General features: G+C 42.8%; 1 long non-coding RNA gene across 1 annotated transcript; it reads left to right on the plus strand.

Moving 5' to 3' along the window:
* Window positions 1-986: 986 nt before the first annotated feature.
* Window positions 987-27,017, plus strand: LOC139265335 (uncharacterized). Its single transcript, XR_011593534.1, has 3 exons — window positions 987-1,034; window positions 13,414-13,498; window positions 26,975-27,017. It is a non-coding gene; the product is annotated as an uncharacterized lncRNA (long non-coding RNA).

Genomic DNA, 27,017 nt, shown 5'->3' on the forward strand with positions numbered 1-27,017 from the left:
TATAAATCAACAAGATCATTGTTTATAGCTAAATGATCAGTTATTCACTACACCATTAATTTCCAATTATATATTTTGATACAGAATCTTTTAAAAATACAATACAGAATATTAAAATCCTCCCTTTTTCATTTTGTTGTTTTCAAATTATTAGTTTCTTGTAATTGCTGCATCCTGTTGGTCAAATCAGTACTGTTCATAACTTAATATTTCATACATTTTATTGAAATATATTATACAATAATTAGCATACGAGCACTGACAGGTCAGCAGATGGTGCCAGACATCTCCTGCTGTTGCACAAACTGAAAAAATGTAGGACAGTGACCAGAACAATTGCATCCATTACTTTCAGATCATTAATTTTAGATGAATAAAAATCTTTTAATTTTATTATTGACCATTCTGTTTGTCTTTGTGTACTTACCACCAATTCATATTTTATCAGTTTAAACAAAAATAAGTGTTCCAAATGACATCAGTAATTTCTACCTTCAGATTTTCAAAGAAATGCCTTTCCCATTCTGTGGGTTTAGTCCTTCTGTGCTGTGAGCTCAGAATTTCCCCATCAGCTTACTTTTTGCACTGTTGGCTGTCGTCTCTCAGTCTGAAGGCTCTGAACATTTGCCAAATAGCTTTCAAGACTGCAACTTTGTTCAAGGACTGAACCAAAAGCTAAAGTGCATTTGTTTAATAGAAGTAGCTTGCTGACTGATCAAAGCACATTTGCATTATAAAATAATAAACAGTGAGAGCAAATTATTCCAGATTATGAATTGTTTAGCATTTGCATTAAATCACAAGATGGCTAGGATTCAGTGGCATTTCTCTGTTTTCAAATCTTAAGGAGTAACACTACAAGTAGATTACTGAGAGAACCGCCCATCTTCCACCCCAAATACAGTTGCTCATGGTACACTCCATGAGCATTACTCAGGAATTGTGGGGGAAGGGAGTCATCTTATTTAAAATTTATGTTTTCGGATGGAAAGCTCGACAGAAAAGTAAAAGCACGAAAACAGTAAAAATCAGAAGTAACAAGTTAATGATATTTGGCTTATTCCTCTGCCTGAAAGGCACTGACAGTGAAGTTTTGTGTATAGGCAGATTATATATAAGTATGTCTGTTTGTGTGTGTACGCATATACACACCTTAAAAGCATTACAACTGTTGTGGAATTACGGGGATTCTTTTACTCATGTACTTTCCATCGGAGTGATCAAGAGGCCTCCTCAGTACGGGAGATATTTCTTGCTGGGTGTAATCAGCAGTTCTTGCACTATATCGATACCACACCAGAGGGCATTTCATATTTGTTTTGTTTTTAATTTAAAAAAATGTTTTGTGAATTGCAATAATTATATTTTTGAGGAAGGTTTAAGTATATAAGTGAAAAATCAGACTTTGACATAAAAACGTTCAGGGCCTGAATTTCCGCAAAGGTTTTCCCACTCCTCCATCAGCAGATGAGCTGTGGACACCCCAGAGAAATGATATAACCGGAATGTTTTAGGAGCAGCATCAGGCAGATTTTTTTTCTTTCATGCTTGGACATAAGACAGCATCTGAACACAGCATGGGGAGAAAAGTCGGACAGGAAGTATTGCATATGTATTTAAAGTAATGGAAGGAAAATCAGATGGGCTTCACTGCAGGGGTGCAACCCTCCCAGCCCAATTTACTTTTTGCTGCACTATGGCAATACTTTCCACCTAGGTAGAGCCTAGTCCAGCACCAGCTAGGACACTTGTATAGTTCTGGTTATTACACTATGACCTTGTAAGGGGTGAAAAGTGGCTCTTCCCTTTCCAAAGCATAAGGAATCCCCATAATAAAGATGAGACCCACCATATCCAAGTCCAGACCTAATTTATGTCCCTCTGGTGCACTCCTGCCATAGTTCTGGTGGGAGTGATCTGGAAGGGCTATGAATTTTTGGCCTCAGATTCTATAGTAAGATGGATTGCCTCAAAATTGGAAGAAGGGTGGTGAAAAGACAGTTTAGATTTAAGTGCTTTATGCAAAAGGTACTGAATGTATGGAGTGAACTGCCAAGGAAAGCAGTGAGGCTGATTATATTGTCAAATTCAAGAGAGAGTTGAGAAATACCTTGAAGAAAAAAATTGGCAGTGATATGACAAGTATTGAGGAAATAAGAGCATAAGAAATAGGAGCAGGAGTAGGCCCTATGGCCCGTCGAGCATGCTCTGCCATTCAATAGGATCATGGCTGATCATCGACCTCAACTCCACTTTCCCGCCTGATCTCAATATCCCTTGATTCCCCTAGACTCCAAAAATCTATCTATCTCAGCCTTGAATATATTCAGAGACTCAGGCTAGTAATGCGGAACATGGAGATGGCAGAAACTCTGAACAAATATTTTCTATCAGTCTTTATGGTAGAGGACACTAATAATATTCCAACAGTGGATAGTCAAGGGGCTATAGGGAGGGGGGGAACTTAACACAATCGCAATCACTAAGGAGGTGGTACTCAGTAAGATAATGGGACTAAAGGCAGATAAATCCCCTGGACCTGATGGCTTGCATCCTAGGGTATTAAGAGAAGTAGCAGCAGGGATTGTGGATGCATTGGTTGTAATTTACCAAAATTCCCTGGATTCGGGGGAGGTCCCAGCAGATTGGAAAACTGCAAATGTAACGCCCCTATTTCAAAAAGGAGGCAGACAAAAAGCAGGAAACTATAGATCAGTTAGCCTAACATCTGTGGTTGGGAAAATGTTGGAGTCCATTATTAAAGAAGCAATGGCAGGATATTTGAAAAAGCAAAAGTTGGTCAGGTAGAGTCAGCATGGATTTATGAAGGGGAAGTCATGTTTGACAAATTTGCTGGAGTTCTTCAAGGATGTAATGAACAGGGTGGATAAAGGGGAACCAGTGGATGTGGTGTATTTGGACTTCCAGAAGGCATTTGACAAGGTGCCACATAAAAGGTTACTGCACAAGATAAAAGTTCAAGGGGTTGGAGGTAATATATTAGCATGGATGAAGGATTGGCTAACTAACAGAGAAACAGAGAGTCGGGATAAATGGTTCATTCTCTGGTGAGCAACCATTAACTAGTGGAGTACAGGAGGGATCAGTGCTGGAACCCCAACTATTTACAATCTACATTAACAATTTGGAAGAAGGGACTGAGTGTAAAGTAGCCAAGTTTGCTGACGATACAAAGATGGGAGGGAAAGCAATTTGTGAGGAAGACACAAAAAATCTGCAAAAGAACATAGACAGGCTAAGTGAGTGGGCAAAAATTTGGCAGATGGAGTATAATGTTGGAAAGTGTGAGGTCAAGCACTTTGGCAGAAAAAAATCAAAGAGCAAGTTATTATTTAAATGGAGAAAAATTGCAAAGTGCCACAGTACAGTGGGATCTGGGGGTACTTGTGCATAAAACACAAATGTATAATATGCAGGTACAGCAAGTGATCAGGAAGACCAATGGTATCTTGGCCTTTATTGCAAAGGGGATGGAGTATAAAAGCAGGGGGAGTCTTGCTACAGATATACAAGGTATTGGTGAGGCCACACCTGGAATACTGTGTGCAGTTTTGGTTTCCATATTTATGAAAGGAGGCATTTGCTTTGGAGGCAGTTCAGAGAAGGTTTACTAGATTGATTCCGAGGATGAGGGGTTTGACTTATGAGGAAAGGTTGAGTAGGGTTGGGCCTCTACTCATTGGAATTCAGGTGATCTTATCGAAACATATAAGATTATGAGGGAGCTTGACATGTTGGATGCAGAGAGGATGTTTCCATTGATGGGGGAGACTAGAACTAGAGGGCATGATCTTAGAATAAGGGGCCACCCATTTAAAACAGAGATGAGGAGGAATTTCTTCTCTGAGGGTTGTAAATCTGTGGAATTAATTGCCTCAGAGAGCTGTTGAAGCTGCGACATAGAATAAATTTAAGACAGTAATAGACAGTTTCTTAAACAATAGGGGGTTATGGGGAGTGGGCGGGGAAGTGGAGCTGAGTCCATGATCAGATCAGCCATGATCTTATTGAATGGTGGAGCAGGCTCAAGGGGCCGTATGGCCTACTTCTGTTCCTATTTCTTATGTTCTGATGTTCATCAATCTTCCACCGCGTTTTTCAGCAGGTATTTTGCCATTCTGGGCGGAAAACGGTGCAGCGGAAAATTCCCTGAAGTCTTTCATCGGCGTTTTTTAAATACTGCTGGGGAGCGGCCCGCTGGCGTGTAAGAATGGCACAAGCGCTTTCGCCCGGGTTTGGTCCCAGCGGTGAGCCATAGATAGGGTAAAAAATAACACCGAGAAAAAGCCTGTCGGTGCAGCCCTTGGAAGCAGCGATAGGTATGAAAACTTGCAAAAAAGGTAATTAAAGATTTTTTTAAAATTCTTTTGCAGTGATTCACTGGAAAAGGGTCTTGTGAATGTATTGCGATTTTTTATTTTTTGTTTTTTGGAAAAATATTTGTTGTGTTTTCCCTCCTCGCTAGGCCCAACTTGCAGCAGTAACGGCCTCGGAAAAAAGTTACAGAAAATTTGCGGTTTACGCCGTGAATCTTCATGCAATACCAATTTTTCCCGCCGGGTGGATTTTTTCCCATTATTTTCCCAAATCTTCTGCCTCAAAATCATAGCGGAGTCAAAGTGGGTTTTTTTGGCAGCAAACTGGTGGTAGTGGTATTCATGAATTTCCAGCCACAAGTATTAACACCCCTCTGGGGCAGAGAATTCCAAACATTTACAACCCTCTGAGCGAAGATATTCCTCCTCATCTCTGTCTTAAATGGCCTTCCCTTTATCCTGAGATTGTGCCCCCTAGTTCGAGACACTCCAGCCAGGGGAAACAACCTCTCAGCATCTACCCTGTCAATCCTCTTCAGAATCTTGTATGTTTCAATGAGATCACCTCTCATTCTTCTAAACTCCAGAGCGTATAGGCCCATTCTACATAATCTCTCATCTTAAGACAACCCTTTCATCCCAGAAATCAATCTAGCGAACCTCCGTTGTACCGCCTCCAAGGCAAGGATATCCTTCCTTAAATAAGGCAATCAAAACTGCGCACAGTACTCCAGGTGTGGTCTCACCAAGGCCAAAACAATTGTAGCAAGACTTCCTTACTCTTATTATCCAGCCATCTTTCAATAGAAACATAGAAACATAGAAAATAGGTGCAGGAATAGGCCATTCAGCCCTTCAAGCCTGCACCACCATTCAATGAGTTCATGGCTGAACATGCAACTTCAGTACCCCATTCCTGCTTTCTCGCCATACCTCTTGATCACCCTAGTAGTAAGAATTACATCTAACTCCTTTTTGAATATATTTAGTGAATTGGTCTCAACAACTTTCTGTGGTCGAGAATTCCACAGGCTCATCACTCTCTGGGTGAAGAAGTTTCTCCTCATCTCGGTCCCAAATGGCTTACCCCTTATCCTCAGACTGTGACCCCTGGTTCTGGACTTTCCCAACATTGGGAACATTCTTCCTGCATCTAACCTGTCTAAACCCATCAGAATTTTAAACGTTTATATGAGATCCCCTCTCATTCTTCTGAACTCCAGTGAATACAAGCCCAGTTGATCCAGTCTTTCTTGATATGTCAGTCCCGCCATCCCGGGAATCAGTCTGGTGAACCTTCGCTGCACTCCCTCAATAGCAAGAATGTCCTTCCTCATGTTAGGAGACCAAAACTGTACACAATACTCCAGGTGTGGCCTCACCAAGGCCCTGTACAACTGTAGTAACACCTCCCTGCCCCTGTACTCAAATCCCCTCGCTATGAAGGCCAACATGCCATTTGCTTTCTTAACCGCCTGCTGTACCTGCATGCCAACCTTCAATGACTGATGTACCATGACACCCAGGTCTCATTGCACCTCCCCTTTTCCTAATCTGTCACCATTCAGATAATAGTCTGACTCTCAGTTTTTAACACCAAAGTGGATAACCTCACTTTTATCCACATTATACTTCATCTGCCATGCATTTGCCCACTCACCTAACCTATCCAAGTCACTCTGCAGCCTCATAGCATCCTCCTCGCAGCTCACACTGCCACCCAACTTAGTATCATCCGCAAATTTGGCGATACTACATTTAATCCCCTCGTCTAAATCATTAATGTACAATGTAAACAGCTGGGACCCCAGCACAGAACCTTGCGGTACCCCACTAGTCACTGCCTGCCATTCCGAAAAGTACCCATTTACTCCTACTCTTTGCTTCCTGTCTGACAACCAGTTCTCAATCCATGTCAGCACACTACCCCCAATCCCATGTGCTTTAACTTTGCACATTAATCTCTTGTGTGGGACCTTGTCGAAAGCCTTCTGAAAGTCCAAATACACCACATCAACTGGTTCTCCCTTGTCCACTCTACTGGAAACATCCTCAAAAAATTCCAGAAGATTTGTCAAGCATGATTTCCCTTTCAGGTCCAAGTTAGCATGGATTTGTATCCTGTCACCTCTTTCCAAATGCGCTGCTATGACATCCTTAATAATTGATTCCATCATTTTACCCACTACCGATGTCAGGCTGACCGGTCTATAATTCCATGTTTTCTCTCTCCCTCCTTTTTTAAAAAGTGGGGTTACATTGGCTACCCTCCACGCCATAGGAACTGATCCAGAGTCTATGAAATGTTGGAAAATGACTGTCAATGCATCCGCTATTTCCAAGGCCACCTCCTTAATTACTCTGGGATGCAGACCATCAGGCCCTGGGGTTTTATCGGCCTTCAATCCCATCAACTTCCCCAACACAATTTCCTGACTAATAAGGATTTCCCTCAGTTCCTCCTTCTTACTAGACCCTCTGACCCCTTTTATATCCGGAAGGTTGTTTGTGTCCTCCTTAGTGAATACCAAACCAAAGTACTTGTTCAATTGGTCTGCCATTTCTTTGTTCCCCTTTATGACTTCCCCTGATTCTGACCACAGGGGACCTACGTTTGTCTTTACTAACCTTTTTCTCTTTACATATCTATAGAAGCTTTTGCAGTCCTTTTTAATGTTTCCTGCAAGCTTCCTCTCATACTCTATTTTCTCTGCCCTAATCAAACCCTTTGTCCTCCTCTGCTGAGTTCTAAATTTCTCCCAATCCCCGGGTTCGCTGCTATTTCTGGCCAATTTGCGTGCCACTTCCTTGGCTTTAATACTATCCCTGATTTCCCTTGATAGCCACAGATGAGCCACCTTCCCTTTTTTATTTTTACGCCAGACAGGGATGTACAATTGTTGTAGTTCATCGATGCAGTCTCTAAATGTCTGCCATTGCCCATCCACTGTCAACCTCTTAAGTATCATTCGCCAATCTATCCTAGCCAATTCACGCCTTATACCTTCAAAGTTACCCTTCTTTAAGTTCTGGACCATGGTCTCTGAATTAACTGTTTCATTCTCCATTCTAATGTAGAATTCCACTATATTATGGTCACTCTTCCCCAAGGGGCCTCGCACAACGAGATTGCTAATTAATCCTCTCTCATTACACAACACCCAGTCTAAGATGGTCTCCCCCCTAGTTGGTTCCTCGACATATTGGTCTAGAAAACCATCCCTTATGCACTCCAGGAAATCCTCCTCCACCGTATTGCTTCCAGTTTGGTTAGCCCAATCTATATATATATTAAAGTCACCCATGATAACTGCTGCACCGTTATTGCATGCACCCCTAATTTCCTGTTTGATGCCCTCCCCAACATCACTACTACTGTTTGGAGGTCTGTACACAATTCCCACTAACGTTTTTTGCCCTTTGGTGTTCTGCAGCTCTACCCATTTTTCTTCCACATCATCCAAGCTAATGTCCTTCCTAACTATTGCATTAATCTCCTCTTTAACTAGCAATGCTACCCCACCTCCTTTTCCTTTTAATAAAGGACAACATTCCATTTGCCTTCCTTATTGTTTGCTGTACCTGCATGCTTGCCTTTTGTGTGTCTTGCACAAGGACACCCAAATCTCTCTCAACACCAACATTTAAAAGTTTCTCACCATTTAAAAAATATGTTTTCTATTCTTCCTACCAAGGTGAATAACCTCACATTTCCCTGCATTATACTCCATCTGCCACCTTTCTGCCGACTCATTTAGTCTATCTATATCCCTTTTCAGTTGCTTTGTGTTGTCCAGTGATCCTTGTGGCACCCCACTAGTTACATTCTGCCAACCTGAAAAAGACCCATTTATCCCTACACTCTGTTTCCTGTCCGATAACCAATCCTCTATTCATGTTTATACATTATCTCCAATCCCATGAGCCCTTATCTTGTGTAATAACCTTTTATGTGGCATCTTATCGAAAGTCTTTTGGAAATCCAAATATACTACATCCACTGGTTCCCCTTTATCTGCCCTAGTAGCTATATCCTTAAAAAGCTCTAATAAATTTATCAAATACGATTTCCTTTTCATAAAACCATGTTGACTCTGCCTAATCATATACCTAAGTGCCCTGATACTACTTTCTTCACAATGGATTCCAGTATTTTCCCGATTACTGGTGTCAGACTAACTGGCCTGCAGTTCCCTGTTTTCTCTCCCCCTCCTTTCTTGAATAGCGGTGTTACATTTGCTATCTTCCATTCTGCTGGAACCGTTCCAGAATCTAGGGAATTTTGAAAGATCAAAACCAATGCATCCATGATCTCTGTAGTCACCTCTTTTAGAACCCTAGGATGTAGACCGTCAAGTCCAGGGGATTTGTCGGCTTTTAGTCCCATTAGTTTCTCTAGAACGTTTTATCTACTGATATTAACTACATTAAGTTCCTCACCCTCATTAGACCCTTGGTTCCCCACCATTTTAGATACGCTTCTTGTGTCTTCTATTGTGAAGACAGATGCAAAATATTTGTTTAACATTTCTGCCATTTCCTTATTCCTCATAATAATTTCTCCAGCCTCAGTCTCTAAGGGACCAATGTTTACTTTTGCTACTCTCTTCATTTTTACATACTTCCAGAAGCTCTTACAATCTGTTTATATATTTCTTGCTAATTTTCTCTCATAGTCTTATTTGTTCCCTTTTGATCAATTTTTTGGTCATCCTTTGCTGGTTTCTGAAACTCTCCCAATCCTTAGGCTTAATACTATTCTTCATAACATTATAAGCTTCTGCTTTCAATCTAATGCTTTCCTTAACTTCTTTAGTTAGCCATGGATAGATCACTTTTCCTGTGGAGTTTTTGTTTCTCAATGGAATGTATTTTTGTTGAGAATTATGAAATATTTATTTAAATGCTAGCCACTGCTTAAGTATTGACATACCTTTTAATCTATTTTTCCAATCTACCTTAGCCAACTCATCCTTCATACCTATGTAATTGGCTTTATTTAAGTTTAAGACACTAGTTTTGGACTTGAGCAAGTCACTCTCAAATCTAATGTGAAATTCTATCATATTATGATCACTCTGCCCCAGAGGATCCTTTACTATGAGATTGCTAATTAACCCTGTCTGATTACACAATTCAAGATCTTAAATAGCCTGTTCCCTGGTTGGTTCCATGACGTATTGTTCTAGGAAACTGTCCCGAATGCATTCCATGAACTCATCCTCCAGACTATCTTTACCAATTTGATTTGTCCAGTCTAAGAACACTGAGACCATCCAAATATACTGCAATTGTTTCTTCTGGTGTTGTGGACAATTGGCATTCTCAGTGGCAGGATTCCCCAAAGTTTAGATATCACTCCATCAACCTGTAGCTTGTCTTTGAGCACCTGCACAACATCATGTAACTCTTTTTGGAGTTCACCTGCAAAACATAAAAACATTAAACGGTGCCACCCGACCTGGGTGACACTCCAGACATTTACAAGGCCCTTTTTTTTCCCCCCTTTTTTTTTTGTGTTTTTCTTTTTTGGTTTTTTTTGGGCACTAAAATCACAATTTTCCCCAGTGCCCCCTATAAAAGGGAAGGGGGACACTAAAAGCACCGGCAATTAAAACAAATTAAACTTAAAAACGTAAAATCAAATTAAAATTTGGCTGCCGGGCGTGATGATGCACTCCAGTCCCTCCGGTGCCCACCTCTCGCACAACATCATGTAGGTGAATGCCCACTTCCCAGGTGGTAGTCATGATTCTTTCATTTTAAGGTAAATTGCCCCAATGATTCAATCCACCAGAACAGCTGTTTATTTTCTGACCCAATTGTTTTCACTGCTTGCTGATGAATGTGCACAATTCATGTATTTGTGTGTTGCCAAACAATCTGTGTTGTCTGTAAGATAATTCCCCCTTCCTCACAGCTGGTACAGAGTAGAGGGAGTTGTACTCACCATCAGGCTTAATCTCAGAGGGCCATTGAACAAGGGCACATTACTGACCAAGAGCCTTGCCCACTTACACACATTTATAAAACCAGCTCTGCTGTACCAAAAATGGGTTTACTCACCAGCCTGTGCCTTTATGAACACAAAGCATGCCATAAATATGAATGAAATAACAGAATTTTGATTTGTTTGTAAATTGACTTTTAGCTCACCAGCTTTGTGAATCCATCAGCTATGATCAGATTGCCAAGTCATTAATATAGCTATACTGGCAGATGTAATGCGATTATTCACATGATATTTCAGTCTTCAACAAATCACGCTACTATATCCCTTTGTGCCAAGACAAATATGCTATATCTGCATGAATCTGCCATTAATGGCCTAAAAAATAAATTGTTTCTTTTATTTCTGTACAACCTACCAGCTTATTTTTTATAAATCATAGCATGTGTGTCCATGCTAGTTCAGAGTTCCCGCCCTTGCAGCCCAATACTTTTTAACTGAGCACATCTGGTGTTACACACTTGAAAGCTAACACCGTGGTATGTTATAGACCACCAGGTGAATATAAGGAGAACAATTAGCTCTTTGAAGGTATAAGGAGGGTATGTGAGAATAGGAAAGTAAATTTAATGGAAGACTTCAATCAACCAAACTGTTGTTTAGAGTTAGAGTTGGTAGATGTAGGGGATTAAATTAGCTAACCCCAAATATGGGCGTCCGGATCACGGTACACGATTAACCTGTGCCTGTTCAATGGGTTGCAGGCAGGAGGTTAAATTGGTGCTGCCTGCTGTTTTAAAAGATTTCTGCGTGCAGCCAGGCTGCGAGAAGTGGTGGGAGTTTTTTCAAAAGTGAATCTGGGCTGTGATACTTTGAGAAATGGCTGAACATGCGAGAGAGCATGCTCCAAGGTCTTCTAACTATGCACTGGAGAGAAGGAGAGACATCCTGTATCCATAGGGGGGCAGGAGGCCCTCCAGACATGTGCTCAGGAGGCAGTGGCAAGAAGGAGGTCAATGTCAGGATTGTTGCTCCAAGAACAACAGAGTTTGTGGTGGGAACCGAAGCCAATGGGTTTTAGTCTTCCCATCATTTCATTGGAGGAAATTTCTGCTCATCCAATACTGGATGTCGGACAAGCACCACGACAAATCAGAGGCAGTGGAGGGGTTGATAGAGGTGGTGGTGAGGTAGAGCTGGGTTTCATCAGCGTATGTGTGGAATCTGACATCATGTTTTCAAATGATGTCGCTGAAAAGTAACATGTAGATGAGAAATAGGAGGGGGCCAAGGATAGATCCCTGGAGTATTCCAGTGGGATCCAGATTAGTGAAACACTGATATCACTATGAGAGTGTCATTGGATACTGGCTAATGTGGTGCCTATTTTCATAACAGGTGACAAAACATGCACAGTTAGTCTTTGTTCCATTCCATGTAAAATAATGAAATTGATTGCCAGGCGTAAATTTAAGGATTATCTGTCGAGCAATAACCTAGTTAACAGCTGTTAATGTGGACTCAGAAGATGTCAAGCAATGCTGAATTGTGAAGAATGACTGCATCATGACAATTTCCAGCTTTTCGGATGTTGATGTGCAGATTCCTCCGCATGTTGTCACACACAATCTGTACATTGAGGGAGTGGAAGCCCTTCCTGTTGAGATTATTGAGTGAGTTTTCTGTGGGAGTTTGCAAAACATTATGGGTGCCATTGATTGCACCTGGATCTTGGAAAGCTAATATCCCATAACAGTAATGGCCCTATCTTGGTGCTGCCTTGTTGTGATACCAAAGATGATAAATTCATCATCTCTCCTCTAAAGTACATCAGTGATCTGACAAATGTATGTCTGTACTGTAGCCTAAAATGTACTAGTGCCATATAGGTTGATTGTGCTGGTCACAGAGAGAGCAGTGCAGGCAGATCAATGTGGTGGCAAGTCATCATGGAGAATAATAGTGTGTGGAATGTATTTTACACTTACAATGGATTGATCTTCAAATCATTTACTGACAAATGAATGAGGCGTACTTCTATGTTTTCACTTCTCAGGACAAATGACTGCCTTATTTCAGTTGTAATTTAACAATTACTGTATCAGTGAAGCCTAGATGTGGCTGCAGCCTGCTGACCTCCCCTGGCTCCTAGTCTCCAACACATTCATTTCAAAATCCCCATCCGCTCTACAATTCTCTCTACAGGCATGGTTCATCTGACCTGCACCACCTCCTGCAACCTTATGGACTTAATTTTCCCCAATGCCATTTTTTGGCGTACTTGAAGAGTTATGCTCATTTTTTGGAGGCCCAACTATGCAAAAATAATCATCCAACTTTCCCCATTTGAATTGTTGATTTTGGCGTCGCCTAGCCTGTCCTTTAGCTTTAGGAGTGGAGCCTAAGATCTGCACCAAAAACATCAGGTTACCAGGGTAACGAGGGACACACTGCAGGCTGAGGCTGGAAAGTGAAACATACAACACATTCTGGCCAGCTCACAGCAACCTGCACAAGCACCTTGCACATTGCAGCAACATTCCATCATTAAACTATTAAAGTGTTTATGCTAAAAGTCTATCCCTCCCTACGTTCCCCGCCCCCTGCCCCCCTCCTCCCGGTGCCGGTTGCTGCTGCTAGCCCTGGCTGAAAGGCCTCCCCCCTCTTCCCTCTCTCCTCTCTCCTCTCCTTCCCCCCCCTCCCTCTCCTCTCTCCTCTCTCCTCTCCCACTCTCTCTCCCTCATTGCTGCTGCTGACCAGGCCGTGGAACTACATCTGCTGTGCTGATTCTCTTACCTGCACCGATTTTGTTAACTGCCCAGAAGGTTTTTCCAGAGTGGTCACATATGCCATCCTAAGAAAATTTGGAGTAAATCGGAGCTGGCCAAACTTGCTTAAATGGCCAGAATTGGAGTGGGTGGCAGATTACGCCCCCAATGAGGTAAAAAAAAATCGTAGCCTAAAAAAATCCGACCTAAGTGAATTGCACTAGTGCAGAAACTTTGGGGAAACTTGGAGATATAAATTTACTCAAAAAAAACGGTGCAGGCTAAAAAAAACGGCGCAGATAATTGGGGAAAATTCAGCCCACTGTCTTCATTTATATTCTCTGCTTATTTGATGCAGGTCTCCTTTATGTCCCCTGCTCTTTCTGCTTCACTGCCAGTGAAAGAGCATTCAGCCATATCACCTCTGCACTGTGGAGAGCAAGGTAGGAGAAGAGCCTTCTGGTGATTCAAGCTATAAAAGTGCTATCAAGTTTGTTGTCGTGAAGCTTGTTGGCTGGGTGCTCATTGGTTGTTACTGTTGTGCAAGGGGTTGTTGCTTGGATGGCTGTTGATGCATCAGAGGAAAGCTGAACTAGGTTTTGAAACCTTTCAATACAAAAATGGGCCCAGAAAAATTTCTCTCACACTAATTTGTTTCTAATATTAAGTTGATGATACCTTTTCTGCTAAGACTGGAGAGTCATTTTACTGATAGGATAATTATACTAATGCATATAATTACATTTCTGTAACACACCATACAAAATCTAAATGACATTCCCTATCACAAGTAATTAGCTTGCTGCTGTTGTGCTCAATTGTAAACAATCGGGAATCATTGTGTTTGTGCCTAGGAAGGAGGCAGAGAAACATTGTTGGGCATAGCATCCATTAAAAAAAAATGTAAAATCAATTTTACAATCAATATTCAGAAAAACCTTGCAGTATATATTCCACTATAAACAGTGGCTATGAAAGTGCAGTTTTACTGAATGCAGTTTGTGGTTAGTTGCTTGGAGGCTCAGGGTGATTTTTAATGGAGTCCTAGCTGCTGGCAATTTGTGCTCAGTGGTCCATTAAGGATGGATTCATGTATAATAATAAAACGCCTTAGGCAAATAGATCAAAAATGAAATCTGTTAAGCACCAATACAAATATATTATAGTTAGGAAATGCAAATTTGGCACTGATTAACAGCAATACCACTTCCTATCTAATAAAGAGGAGAATTCATGAGCAGGAACTCCTGTATTATTAGCCAAAGGTTATTTCTCAAAGGTCCATTTTCTTTGTGAATAAGATTTATAGTGGTTCTGAGCAACTCATAATGTGGACAAACTGAAAATCTTTATTTTGTTTTTGTGCATTGGTTTGTGATTTCCCCCTTAAATATTTTCAGCACAGATTAAATGGATTTATAATAGTCAAGTGATGTACCTTTTATGTATGAGAATAACCTTTATTATTATAACCTCAACAGTAATTTCAGATCACGGGATGTGTAATCTTAAGAAAAATGCTCTACTTTTCCTTAAAACATTTTTGTTGTAAGAATGATAATATTAATTATTAACTCTAAGCAAAGTATATGATAATCTGAGTGTTAGTGTCTTAGATGTTTTAGGAATAGCTTAGATGTCAGCCATGGCTCAGTGGTAGTACTCTCAACTCTGCCCCACTCCAGAGAGGTGAACACATAATCTAGACTGACACTTCAATGTTGTACTGAAGAATTACTTTTAAAAGCGTGATTATTGTTTTGTAGGCAAGTGTGGCAGCTGTCTTGTAGGTGTTTTGTGACAGTTAGAAATGACCGACAAACAACAACGACAAGTATAGGTACTATTTTGAGGGGGTGCAAGAGCAGAGGGACCTGGGGTGCATATTCACAAATCTTTAAAGGTTGCAGGGCAAATTCATAAGGAAATTAAGAAAGCGTATGTGATACTTGGCTTTGTAACTGAGGCATTGAATACAGAACAAGGAAGTCATGCTAAACCTTTAAAAATCACTGGCTAGGCCTCAGCTAGTGTATTGTGTACAATTCTGGGCATCACACTTTCGGAAGGATGTCAAACCCTTAGAGAGGGTACAGAGGATGTTTACAAGGATGATGGACTTCAGTTACGTGAAGAGATTGGAGAAGCTGGAATTGTTCTCCTTAGAGCAGAGAAGGTTAAGGGAAGACCTAATAGAGGTATTCTAAATTATGAGGGGTTTTGATAGAGCAAGGCGGGAGAAACTGTTTCCTCTGGCAAGTGGGTTGGTAAAAAGATGTCAGATTTAAAAATAATTGACAAAAGAACTAGAGGGGAAATGAGGAGAAATGTTTTCACACAGAAGGTTGTCAAGATCTGGAATACACTACCTGAAAGGGTGGTGGAATCAGATTCCATAGGAACTTTCAGAAAGCAATTGGGCATGTACTAGAAGAGAAGAAATTTGCAGGGCTCTGGGACTAAATTGGACAGCTCTTTCAAAGAGCCGGCACAGGCACAACGGGCTGAATGGCCTTCTTCTATGAATGACAAAATAATGTGGGTATTTTTGATGTTATTGGTTGAGGAAGGAATGTAGGTTAGGACCCCGGGAGAACTCCCTGCTCTTCTTCAAATAGTGTAACTTGATCTTTAACACCCAACTAAAACACCAGACTCGGCAGGTGGGACCTCGGTTTAACATCTCATCCAATATTTCTAACAATGCATGCTTCTTCAGTACTGTACCGGAGTATGAGCTCAAAACCTGAATAATAAATTAGAAAAAAGAAAATACTTAAATACAATAACAGTGAATAGTTGGCACAAGTTCCAGACTTAGTGGGATTCTGCAATTTCATACAGTTAATATTTATGAAAAGGCCTTTTGTCAACTGTGCAAACAGGGGCCTTGTACTAAACCATCTGTGGCAGTGACCAATGTTGTGAATCTCACACAGCTTTCCTCTCACAGAGAAGTGTAATGATGCATAGAAACTAAGTAATCTGAGGTGAGATGAAGGGAAATGTGACTCAATGCAACACTAAGTTTATGTAATGGATCCAGAAACTACATTTTAAAGGATGTATTTTAGAAGATGCACAGCTTAAAATGCGAATACTTGTAACCTGAGTTTAGAGTATATGTCAGAGAATAAGCATTTTTTTTGTATAAATGACAAATGGGATGGACTGCCAAGAAGTATAATCCAGGTAGTTATGGGAATCTGTGGGCTTGTATTAGATGTCAGTGGAAAGCCCATCCCCTGAGACAGAAAGAGAGAAGTCCAGGAAGTGGAGAGTAAGTGATGGAGCTTATTAAGATAGAGAGGGAGGCAAAATTAGCAGTAAAACTTGGTGTTGTTGTTTTCTGCCCTTGCCTTGATCTAGAGAATTTAATTAACTTTACTTCTTCCCATCCTACTTCCTGTAAGCACTCTGGGGGCGAAATTGTCCCTTACCAATGTTGCGGGCGGTAACCTCCGAACACGGGCCTTTTTGTGCCCAGGTCGGAAGTACCGACCCTCTCGCTGAATTGGGCCAAAGCGCCCCAGAAACAAGGCAGAGCGCTGTCTGAGGCATTCCGTCTCATTTCTGAGGCACTCTCAGGGCGATAGTGGGACGCCACAATGCCCCTCCGCTTCTTTTAAAGGGTAGGACTGCTGTGAACTCTGCATTATCTTTGGTGGCCACCAGGGACTTTTTCAGCCTGGCCAGCGGCCTAGCACCCAAGGAACCAACGGTTACTGTCGGGCCTACTGAAAGGTTGGCTGACAAAAGTACATGGTAGCCGCGTGCAAAGGCCGTCCTCTTTAAGGAGTGCCCCAGCGGCCCCTGTACGGCAGCTTTGTGCCTCATGAAGCTGTCGTTGGCATTGCCCTGAGACAGCTTCTCGTCCCATGGGGCAATTTCCCCAGCAGGGCGCAAAGGAGTCGGCGTGGGGTGATAAGTGGTTGGCGCGCACAGCGATTACGTCATCACCATGTGTGCCCCGACCCAAGGCGCTAATTGGGAGGCGCAGCACAAAACCATTATCGCCCTAACAATGAAGGGGGCAATTGCAGGGGAGGCGCATCTGCCGCCCTGGACAAAAAGGGGTTTGCACCCCATTATCAATGTGGGTACAGACTATGACACTCTGTGCCCTGGGGAAGCCTGCCATATGGGTGAACATGCTCTCTCATACTGTTTCGCTTTGACCACGGAGACTAGATATAGGTATTCCTTCTGATTATGGAGAGCCTTGGTGACTTCCCTGATACAGCGGTGGACTGGGAACTGTGATATATCACCGATGTCGCCCCGTTGCAGCCTGAAATGAGCCCGTGGCATAAAGGTTAAGGGCTATCGTGACATTGACAGCCACAGGGAGTGCTGTCCATGGTATGATTCTCGAGTTGTGGCTGCAGCAGGTATCATAGTTTGGTGACAGCCTTCTTCGTGAAGCTAAGGCATTTGAGACATTGCTCCTCTGAGAACTTCATGTAGGAGGAGTGCTCCCTGAATACCTGCTGTGGATGTTGCCTCCAACACAGTGTCCTTCACCACCTCCTCCCTCTTGTCGCAATTGCTCCTGCTCTCTGCTGTTTTCCTCGCTGTTCCAACCCCAAAGGCACCCATGACTGCAGACGAACTGTTTATAAAGCACCCAACAACAATGTAACAGCAGCAAAAGCTTATTTTCAGTAGTCAAAATGAACTTTCCAGAGTCAGATAACACCCACAAGTTAACCGGCAGCCTGAAATGACATACAAGTCAACTAACTTGTATGTATTGCATGATCCCTTTAAATACCGCTGGTGAGGGCTCGTTTGTGCTTGTTAGTGCCATGAGTTCAAGAAGTTCGACACCATCCAGGACAAAGCAGCCCGCTTGATTGGCACCCCATCCACCACCTTCAACAGTCACTCCCTCCATCACTGGCGTACCGTGGCTGCAGTGTATACCATCTACAAGATGCACTGCAGCAAGTTGCCAAGGCTTCTTCGACAACACCTCCCAAACCCATGACCTCTTCCACGTAGAATGACAAGGGCAGCAGGCACATGGGAACACCACCACTTCCACATTCCTCTCCAAGTCACATACCATCCTGACTTGGAAGTATATCACCGCTCCTTCATCGTCGCTGGGTCAAAATCCTGGAACTCCTTACCTAACAGCACTGTGGGAGTACCTTCACCACATGGACTGCAGCAGTTCAAGAAGGCAGCTCAACACCATCTTCTGAAGGCAATTAGGGATGGGCAATAAATGCTAGCCTTGCCAGCGACCTCCACATCTCATAAACACATTTTTTTAAGTTGCTGGACGAGTTTAACACATGGCGAGTCAGGTCCTGGAGTAGCCCAACAAGCATAGCAGCCTTACTTACATAAGTTATCCATTGCTTTAAATAGTTTGGGTGGCGCTGTGGATGCCTACAAAGAAGCCCTATCCAATATGGTGGGCGGCAGTCTCCTGGCTCATAATCAAGGTGTGCTTCCTGCCTGCCATATTGGATGCTTATGTGCCTATTCAGCACCTGGAAAATGGATGAGGTGCAACCAAATTTCCAGGCCATTTTCTCTTCTCTTCCCCTCTCAGCATTCTGAAGGGACTGTTCCCTCTGTGACACCTTGGTTCATTGTTCCATCAATGCTACTACCTCCTTCATTTCCCTGGCACCTACCCATGCAAGCACAGGAAATGCAACACCTGCTCATTCACAAAAAGCAAAATTCTGCAGATGCTGGGTAACTGAAATAAAAATAGATCATGTTGTAAATACTGAGCAGGTCAGTCAGCATCTTTGGAGAAAGGAAAAAGATTAACATTTCAGGTCTTGACTCTTTGTCAAAACACTAAGACATGCTGGTGGGAAAAATTGCTTCTATTATTATTTCAATGAGCATGTTGATTGGAGTTGCTATCATGTCAGAAAATGTCATTCTTATAGCTTGGAGGTAACTATATGTTCTACACACATCTACTGTCAAAAGAGTATTTACATTTACAAATAGTATGATTCAGCCTTTCGTTCTTTACATGAGGTCAGCCTTTCAATCTCTACATGTGGAAGCACCTAGTCTCTCCTCTGCCTCTCTCTATGGTAACAACAACAATTTGCATTTCTTTAGCACCTATAATGTAGTAAAACATCCCAAGGTCCTTCGCATAGATGTAATGAGATAAAGATGGATGCCGTCAAAGAAGGAGATATTAGGAGGGGTGACTAAAAGCTTGGTTAAAGATAGTTTTTAAGGAAAGCCTGAAAGGATTAAAGAGGTGGAGGGGCTTAGGGAGGGAATTCCAAAGTGTTGGCCGAGAAGGCTGAAGGCACGGCCACCATAGGTGAATGGGAAAGGGGTGCAAATCCATTTCTCCACACTTGTCTTCAAATGGTTCCAAGTGTACCTCAGCAGAAAGCTGAAAAAACTCTCAGAGGAAAATGTTGCTCAATATAATCGAAGAGCTGATATCGAATAAAATTGAATCAAATGTATAATAAATAACAATAAAGTTGCAATAGTTCCTGGTTCAAAGGGCCCAAATTTGTCCAGGAGTTGCTCCGGTTTTTTTGGAGCAACTTGATTTTTCTGGAGTATCTTAATAATCCCCATTCTGCACATTTAATTTGCGGCAGTACAAGTGAGTTAGGATTTTTTTTCGTTTATTTTTTTTTTAAAGGGGGCGGGGAGTGGGGTGGGGCAGTGGAAAGGGAAGTTAGAGGATCTTGCAAAGCACTAAACACCTTCACAACAATTAACACAGATCTTGTACTGTAACTTTTGCATAATTTACACATTCCACTATATAAAGCTTCATAAAATATACACTTTTTAATATCATTTATATCAGAAGACAAAGGGTTTCATAAAACCATTTATGAATCAAATATTTTGCTAGCAGGGCTATGAACGATAGTCACTTGTGCAAGGTACCTGAGGGTGCCCATGCTGTCACTTCCCAATAAGGCACCCGTGGGTGCTAATGGAATGTTCCCAACAGGGTATCCACGGGCATCCATGCAGTTGTTCACTAAGAATTGGTGGGATTTTAAAAAAATTGACCCAAATCATGATTACTACCAAAACAAAAGCCATAACCAGATATTTGCTGGTAGTGAGAGACCAAACCTAAGGGAAGTTTTCTCTGGTCATTCTCACTTCTTAACAGCCAGTTGCATTGTGCCATTGACAGAGTCTTTTTCTAAATCATTTAAAGAAACTCTCCTCCTCCTCCCCACCGCCCCCCCCCCCCACCCAATCAAAACTCTTCCCCCCCCATCAAAATTCTTCCCCATCAAAATTCTTCCCCCCCCCCCCCCCACCTTTCCCCTCTGATCAAAAGTTTCCTCGCACCAACCTGTTTCTTGTAGCCCTCAGCGCGGAAAGGCAGCGGCCGTCCTGTGCGGCAGGCCACTCGGCCAGGGATCGGGGCGGCGAACATCGGGTCGTCCCTTTGGCCAGGGATCAGGGCAGTGAGCATCGGGTCCCGCTCACAGCCTGCAGGACACGCTGGGAAGGCAAGGAGCTACTGCGCATGCGCGCAGACTCCACTGCGCATGCGTGCAGCAGCCGGCACTGTTTTCGGCACGGGGCTATAGCTCCGCCCCCCACTTCACGAGAAACGGCGCGCCAGGACCCGGGACACACAGCAGAGCGGCCAGAATTGTTAGTAAGTTTTTTGGCGCCGTTTTGAGTGCACAAAGTTGCCGCATCTCAGGAGAGTGTGCCGGAAAACGGGGTTGGGGAAATTTGGGCCCAAAGAGTGGTAATTTGGTACCAATGGGCAATTAGTTGGAAATAAAGGTCAGTTTCTAGTCATTACAAAGGACTTTAGGGAAAGAACATTTAATGCTGAAGAAAGATCCAGTTATGTGAGTATGAATAAAAACAAATTTATTCATAAATCAGATTAAAGCTTGTGAAACTAGTGGAAACCCATTTCAGTTTAAGGCACAGTGTTGTTCTGTGAAGTTACATTTAAGTAGATGAGTACCTTTAAACTGTCAATCATCAGTGATTTCATAGCTGTTTTACATTACTTCTGAGGTACAGCTGGATTAAAGAGAATGTATAATGTAACTGCTCTGCCTGATATTTATTTTGCCACATATGGTAGTCATAATTGAGAATCTTTGAGCAGCTTGTCGGCAGCATATTAAACTTGGTGTGCTGTTCACTCAGCTCCTCACTTAATAGCAGCACTCTTTGCTTCTCCAATGCACAACCTACACTAAAGGTTCTTTGATGAGCCAGAATTTCTTTCCTTTCCACCCCGCCCCCACTTCGGAAATGTGCAAAAAGAGCCATAGCACAAGGTGCCTTTATTTAAGTTATCTAGCTTCAACAAAAGATAAAATACGTTACTTGTCTTAACGATAAAATTAGAAAATTAAACATCATTTTTTGTAAACTCTCAATAGTTGCAGAGCCAAAAGAGATACAGAAACGGATAGTCAGGAGTGAACTACACATTCTGTAATCTGACTGAGGGGTTGGATATCAGAAACATGAGGGGTGGGTTTGAGAGATTTAGGAACATTATCTGGATCCTGAGATGAGACTGCAGCCTGAAATATCTCTCTCTGCTGCTAGTTACTTTTGTAAAATATACTAGGTGATATTTTATTAATAGTTTGTTTATTCTTATTGCCTTGGGCTGACACACCACTTTTTAATTCTGTTCTGGATTTGTGAGATGATTTGACAGCCAAAGGTTCACAGAAAATCATCATATTTATTTACAACATCATTACTGCAGGTTTATGTCGAAATAATTCAGCAGATTAAAGGATTTATAGTGAAATGTTAGGCTTAAGAAAACAGCATGCTTATTATATCATAGGCATAACAGAAACAGCTATTTGATGCGAGAAAAGCAAATAAAAAGACATGTTTGCGCTAAGTTTCAATATTCATTTATTTCTAATTCACTACCACAGTGTAATGGAATGAACCTTGGCTCAGTGATGGTATTCCTGTCTATGAATAGGAAGGCAATAGCTTCGAGCCGCGTTTCAGAAAGCCTGGCAAGTACAGACAAGGGCTAAAATTTCATGTGGAATAGTCGCAGACATCTGCAGCCTCCTAGAAGAAGACCAGCTATCTTTTGGACCTGGTGCTCACGCATTACCAGTGACTGTGAAAGTCAGAATTGCCCTCAAATTTTTTGCGTCTGGTTCCTTCCATGCACTACTGGAGACATATTGAAGGTCTTGCAATCGGCTGCACATAAATGCATACGGCTGGGAGTTATGTAAACGTCCCTAGATGAGAATAGCCAGAATGAGCGAGCACTTGAATTTGCTTCTCTTTCTGGCTTCCCACAGGTGCAGGGTGCCATCGATTGCACACACGCGGGAATCCATTCCATCAATTTTCAGCTGGTATGCAACCACAAGAAAAGAGTCATGCAGGCCTTTAGACCAGGGAGCTGCCATGATGCTTTCATACAGTGGCAGTCCAACATCCCCGACCTGTTCATACCTGGAACCAGCCTTAAGAGGTCGCTGCTAGGTGACAAAGGATACCCCCTTCAATCCTGGCTGATGCACCTCTGAGGTACCCCACCAATGAACACCAAGAGCACGACAACGTGATTCGTATGACAACCAGATGTGGCATCCAACAAGCCATCGGCATGCTCAAGATGCATTTCAGGTGCTTGGACAGATCTGGAGGCATACTTCAGAACTGACTAGCAAGGGTCTCCAGGATAATCGTAGTGTGCTGTGTTCTATACAACATAGCGCAACTGCAAGGACTAGAGGTGCAGGAGGAATAAGCCATTCAGCCCTCATCATCTGATGAGGATTCCAATGAAGAGGAGGAGGACAAAGTGGAGGAGGGAGGAAGATGGGGTCCCCAATGCCAGACCAGACGATCACGTTGCTGCTCAGAATGCCAGGGATGCCCTAATAGCTCAAAGGTTCAGTTCGTCATTCACACTGGACCAAAGTAACTATAACTTAACCAGCCATCTCCCCACCACAACCCCACACCCCTACTTACACAAAGCTGTCTTGTAACCAACCATCCAACCATTGCACATGCACCAGTTGGTCTCAGTCAATTCATGTCTTCACATTCATCACCAAGCAACTGAAACCCTGAGATGGCACTCGCCATGTAAGAATGGTGAATGCAGGAAAGTGGTGCAAATTAATAAAGTTTATGTGAATTAAGAAATTAAAGATACTAACAAGACATTTTCATAAACACCATGTGCATACCCCTCAGTGAACTACAAAACTTTTATTTTTCTTTCCCTGGCACTCCTACATGGTGCAACCCCTGTGGTTTCAGCAGAGGAAGAGCCAGGCTGCTCTGATCTCTTTTGAGATACACACGGACTATGACCAAAGACTGCTCTACCTGCACATGTGCAGGAGTAGACTGGGCCAGTGGGAGAGGAGGCAGCATGTTGGGTACTGTGGGGGGAAGCAATGGGTGAGAGGTGGAAATGCTTTGGAGGAGTTACCATTTCCATATCCCCTTTCGCCATCAGCCCTCTCCTGGGCCAGGTGCACATCACTCCTGCCTCTTTAGGGGAGAGCAGCTTGATGAAGTTCAGTGACGCCTTGTAAGGCTGTGGCTAATGTATCTGTCATCCTGTTTAAAGCAGCAGAAATGTTGGCATGCATAGTTTGCATAGCCATCATCAGGGCCCAAGAACTGCTTTGTCTGCCACGATTCAAGTTCCACAGAGGAGGCCATTCTCTCCATGGAAGGCATCCTCACAATGGCCTGTGACATCATTCTGCAAATGTTCGATCCTCTGGAACATCATGGTGAGTGTGCCTGGCAGGACTGTCAGTACCTCGCACATTTGCTGTTGGCCCCTTAACATTCTCCTTTTCATTCATGGCCACCGGGATACAGTATCTCTGCCTAGCTGAGCAGAGCTTGGAAAGGACTGCACCCTCAGACACAAACCCTCCACAGATGTCCCTGCCACCACTCTCTGCTCATGCTCACTTGTGGCATACAAATCACCAGGTGACATCCCACTTCTCTGTCCAAGAGGACCCACTGAAGTGATCGTTTCTGCGCTGGTGCCTGGTAAGCACGTGTCCTGTGATGGTGCACCCTCAGAAGGAATCAGCTCCTTTGAGGAATAATTGTCAGCAAAGGGCATGAGCTGCTCCTCTTCTTGGTATAGTCCTGAAGGAGAGAAGAGATGGGTGTGATTTAGTCTTGGGAATGTAAAAATGCTGAAATTCACATGATTAAGGTGTTCATATTTCATTTGGTGCTGAAATCAAGTCAACATGACTTAGTCTTGTATGAGATGTGGGTCGGAGATATTTAGTGTGTCACCATGCTGCAGCGAAGTCTGAGAATCAAGTGAGCTGACTGAGGTGGTATCACGTTACATAAGGGTTGGGGTGAGTAACAATGGTGGGTGGAGGAAGGGGGCGGTGAGGAAGTGCATTGACATGGAACAATGGATGCGGCTGTAACCTAAGTGGGTGTGAGGAGTGATATGATGGAATATGCTTGACAAGATAGAGTGGGGGTGGGGGGTGCACTACAGGATTTAGATGAATCTGCAACTGTGCTCAACTTTCCTGACCTGGTTAAGTTATCAAAACGCTTCCTGCACTGAATCCATGCCCCGAGCACAACGCTCCTGCTACTCACCTCTTCAGCCATCTTCTTTGTTATAGCAGCAGGTTTTTTTTTCCCATCACTGGGAAATAAGACTTCTTTTCTCACCCTTACTGCAGCAGTACACCAAGCGACACCACATTAAAGCAGGCTGCAGCCTTTGCCCTTCCTGATTCCATTTCAACTTTTATTTGGCTCATGCAATTCCCTCAACTCCTCCGTATTTCATCTGTGCATTGGCCTTTTAAATGGTCACAGTGAAATTCAGCCATGCGAGTGCGCATCACACATGCTCACAAACATTGGAGACATGAAACCTTGAAATAAAGTTATAATGAGGCATCCATGTTGAAATCAGACAGTCCCAGAATCTTCCGTGTTTCGCACCCGCTATCGATCTTCCCACACTCAGATCCTACCTCTGCATTAATATTGATCCCCAGAGCTCTGGCCTCTGAATATTGGGTTGACATCCGTGGAGTGGGGTGCTTGTGTCTGATGGGAGTGGAATGGCAACTTTCCCATTGTACCTAGCCAGTTCCCCATGTCAGGTTAACAACCTTCTTTGTTACAAAATAACCTCCAGCATGATCTGCTGGATGTAAAATGTATTGGAAGAAATTAGTTGGGTTATAGAGAAGACTACCCTGTAATCATTTCTTGGAACACTGCCATGAAACAGGGAATCCAGCCGTATGTCTTGGCTTAAAGCAACCAATAATTGTTTTAGTATATGTGCAACACTAAAATACAAATGCTGTTTTCAACTGGGCATTGTTTCAACCAGCAAAAGGGTAGTTTCCCTCTGACGGTAACAGAAATATGTTTCTATTGTTGCACTTGTATATCTTGCGCCCTTTGGCCTAGCGGCAGGTTCAGAGCAAGTGGTATGCCAGTCCAGTCCAGAGAGGTTTCGATGACAAGGAGAATAATTCATATCACAATTTAAATTAGGCTGTCAGCTCCAGCATAGTAAAGGTTAACTAGAAGCTAGGCTTATCTGGGCCCCAATTGTATTTTATTAGTTTATTGTAAAGATTGATAAAGTATTTGATTGCCATCTCAAGGATTTTGCAGACAATGGGAAAACAGAGGAAATTACAGGATGCAAAAAGACTGCAGTAGATCTGGTCAATCCAAAAAAATAATATATTCGAATCATTCATTCCTTCAAATATCTATCCATTATCCTTTAAATATTTTCACTGTCTGCCTTCACTGCCTCCCTGCCAATCCATTCAACACATTCACCACCCTTTGCGAAAGTAATTCAATTTAAACTGTTTGTGCATCTTCCCTCTTCAAATCTGGAATCCATGTCCTGCATTCTGGAGTTTTTGTCAAACCCAAACACATTATCAAGACTCAATGGGCTGGATTTTGGGCTTTTTGGATTTCAGGGCGTTAAAGTTAGCACCTAAAAATAGTTTACGCCTTTGACTGGAAGTTTTGGTGAAAAACTAAATTGCAGGAGCATTGGCGTTAAGTCAGGCATTGCACAATGGACCTTGTGTGCCCGAGCCAAAACTTGCGTCATTAAAGGAGGCGGCCATTTTGCGCATGTGCAGTTTTTTCTCCCGGTCGCAAACGTTAATGCAGGGCATGGCAGCTTCCTGCGCATATAAACCGCCCCACTTCAGCCACTTTTTCAGAGATAGAGGAGCAGGAGAAAAGGCAGTGTGCCAGGCGTTTCAGCAATGAGGCGAGTGAGGCCTTAGTCCAATGCAGTGGAGAGTAGGTGGTCCTCACTCTATCTTGCTGGGGGAGCCAGACCACTCCCACCTGTGTTTAAGAGACTGTGGAAGGACATTGCACAGGAGGTGTCTGCTGCAGACACTGTGCCCAGAACTGCCACACAGTGTCGTAAAAAGGTCAATGACCTTACCAGAGTCATTGGGATGAGTACCATTTGCAGTTGTGTATGCCTCCATGACTTCAAACATGAATCTCACACACACACTATCTGAAGTTTTTCATGCATATGGTCCCTCTCAACCGTAGGTGGGTGGCTTTCACAATGCATAAGAAAGATGAAGGCTTACTTCTGCACCCATTGGCTTCTAATGATCCAGGCACATAAACTCAATCATTTACATCCTTCCTCACAATACACTCCCCCCTGTTGCTGTGCCTTTCAGAAAGATCACCTACAGTCCCCTTTTACATCCCAATAACCTCCTAACAATTTCTCATGAAGCACATGCAACATCCAAACAGATTGAACAGAAGCCACTAGAACATGCACACAGTATCACGTATTATACGAGGCATATTATGGTAGGCATATGTGCCACAACAGGACAGAAACCCTTTCTGAATCCTTCCTATTTTTCTCTTTGCAGTCAAAGCACTCCCACAACAGGAGGGAGCAGCTGCGCACAGGCA

This window comes from Pristiophorus japonicus, chromosome 6 (assembly GCF_044704955.1).
Source record: "Pristiophorus japonicus isolate sPriJap1 chromosome 6, sPriJap1.hap1, whole genome shotgun sequence".
NCBI classification, from domain to species: domain Eukaryota; kingdom Metazoa; phylum Chordata; class Chondrichthyes; family Pristiophoridae; genus Pristiophorus; species Pristiophorus japonicus.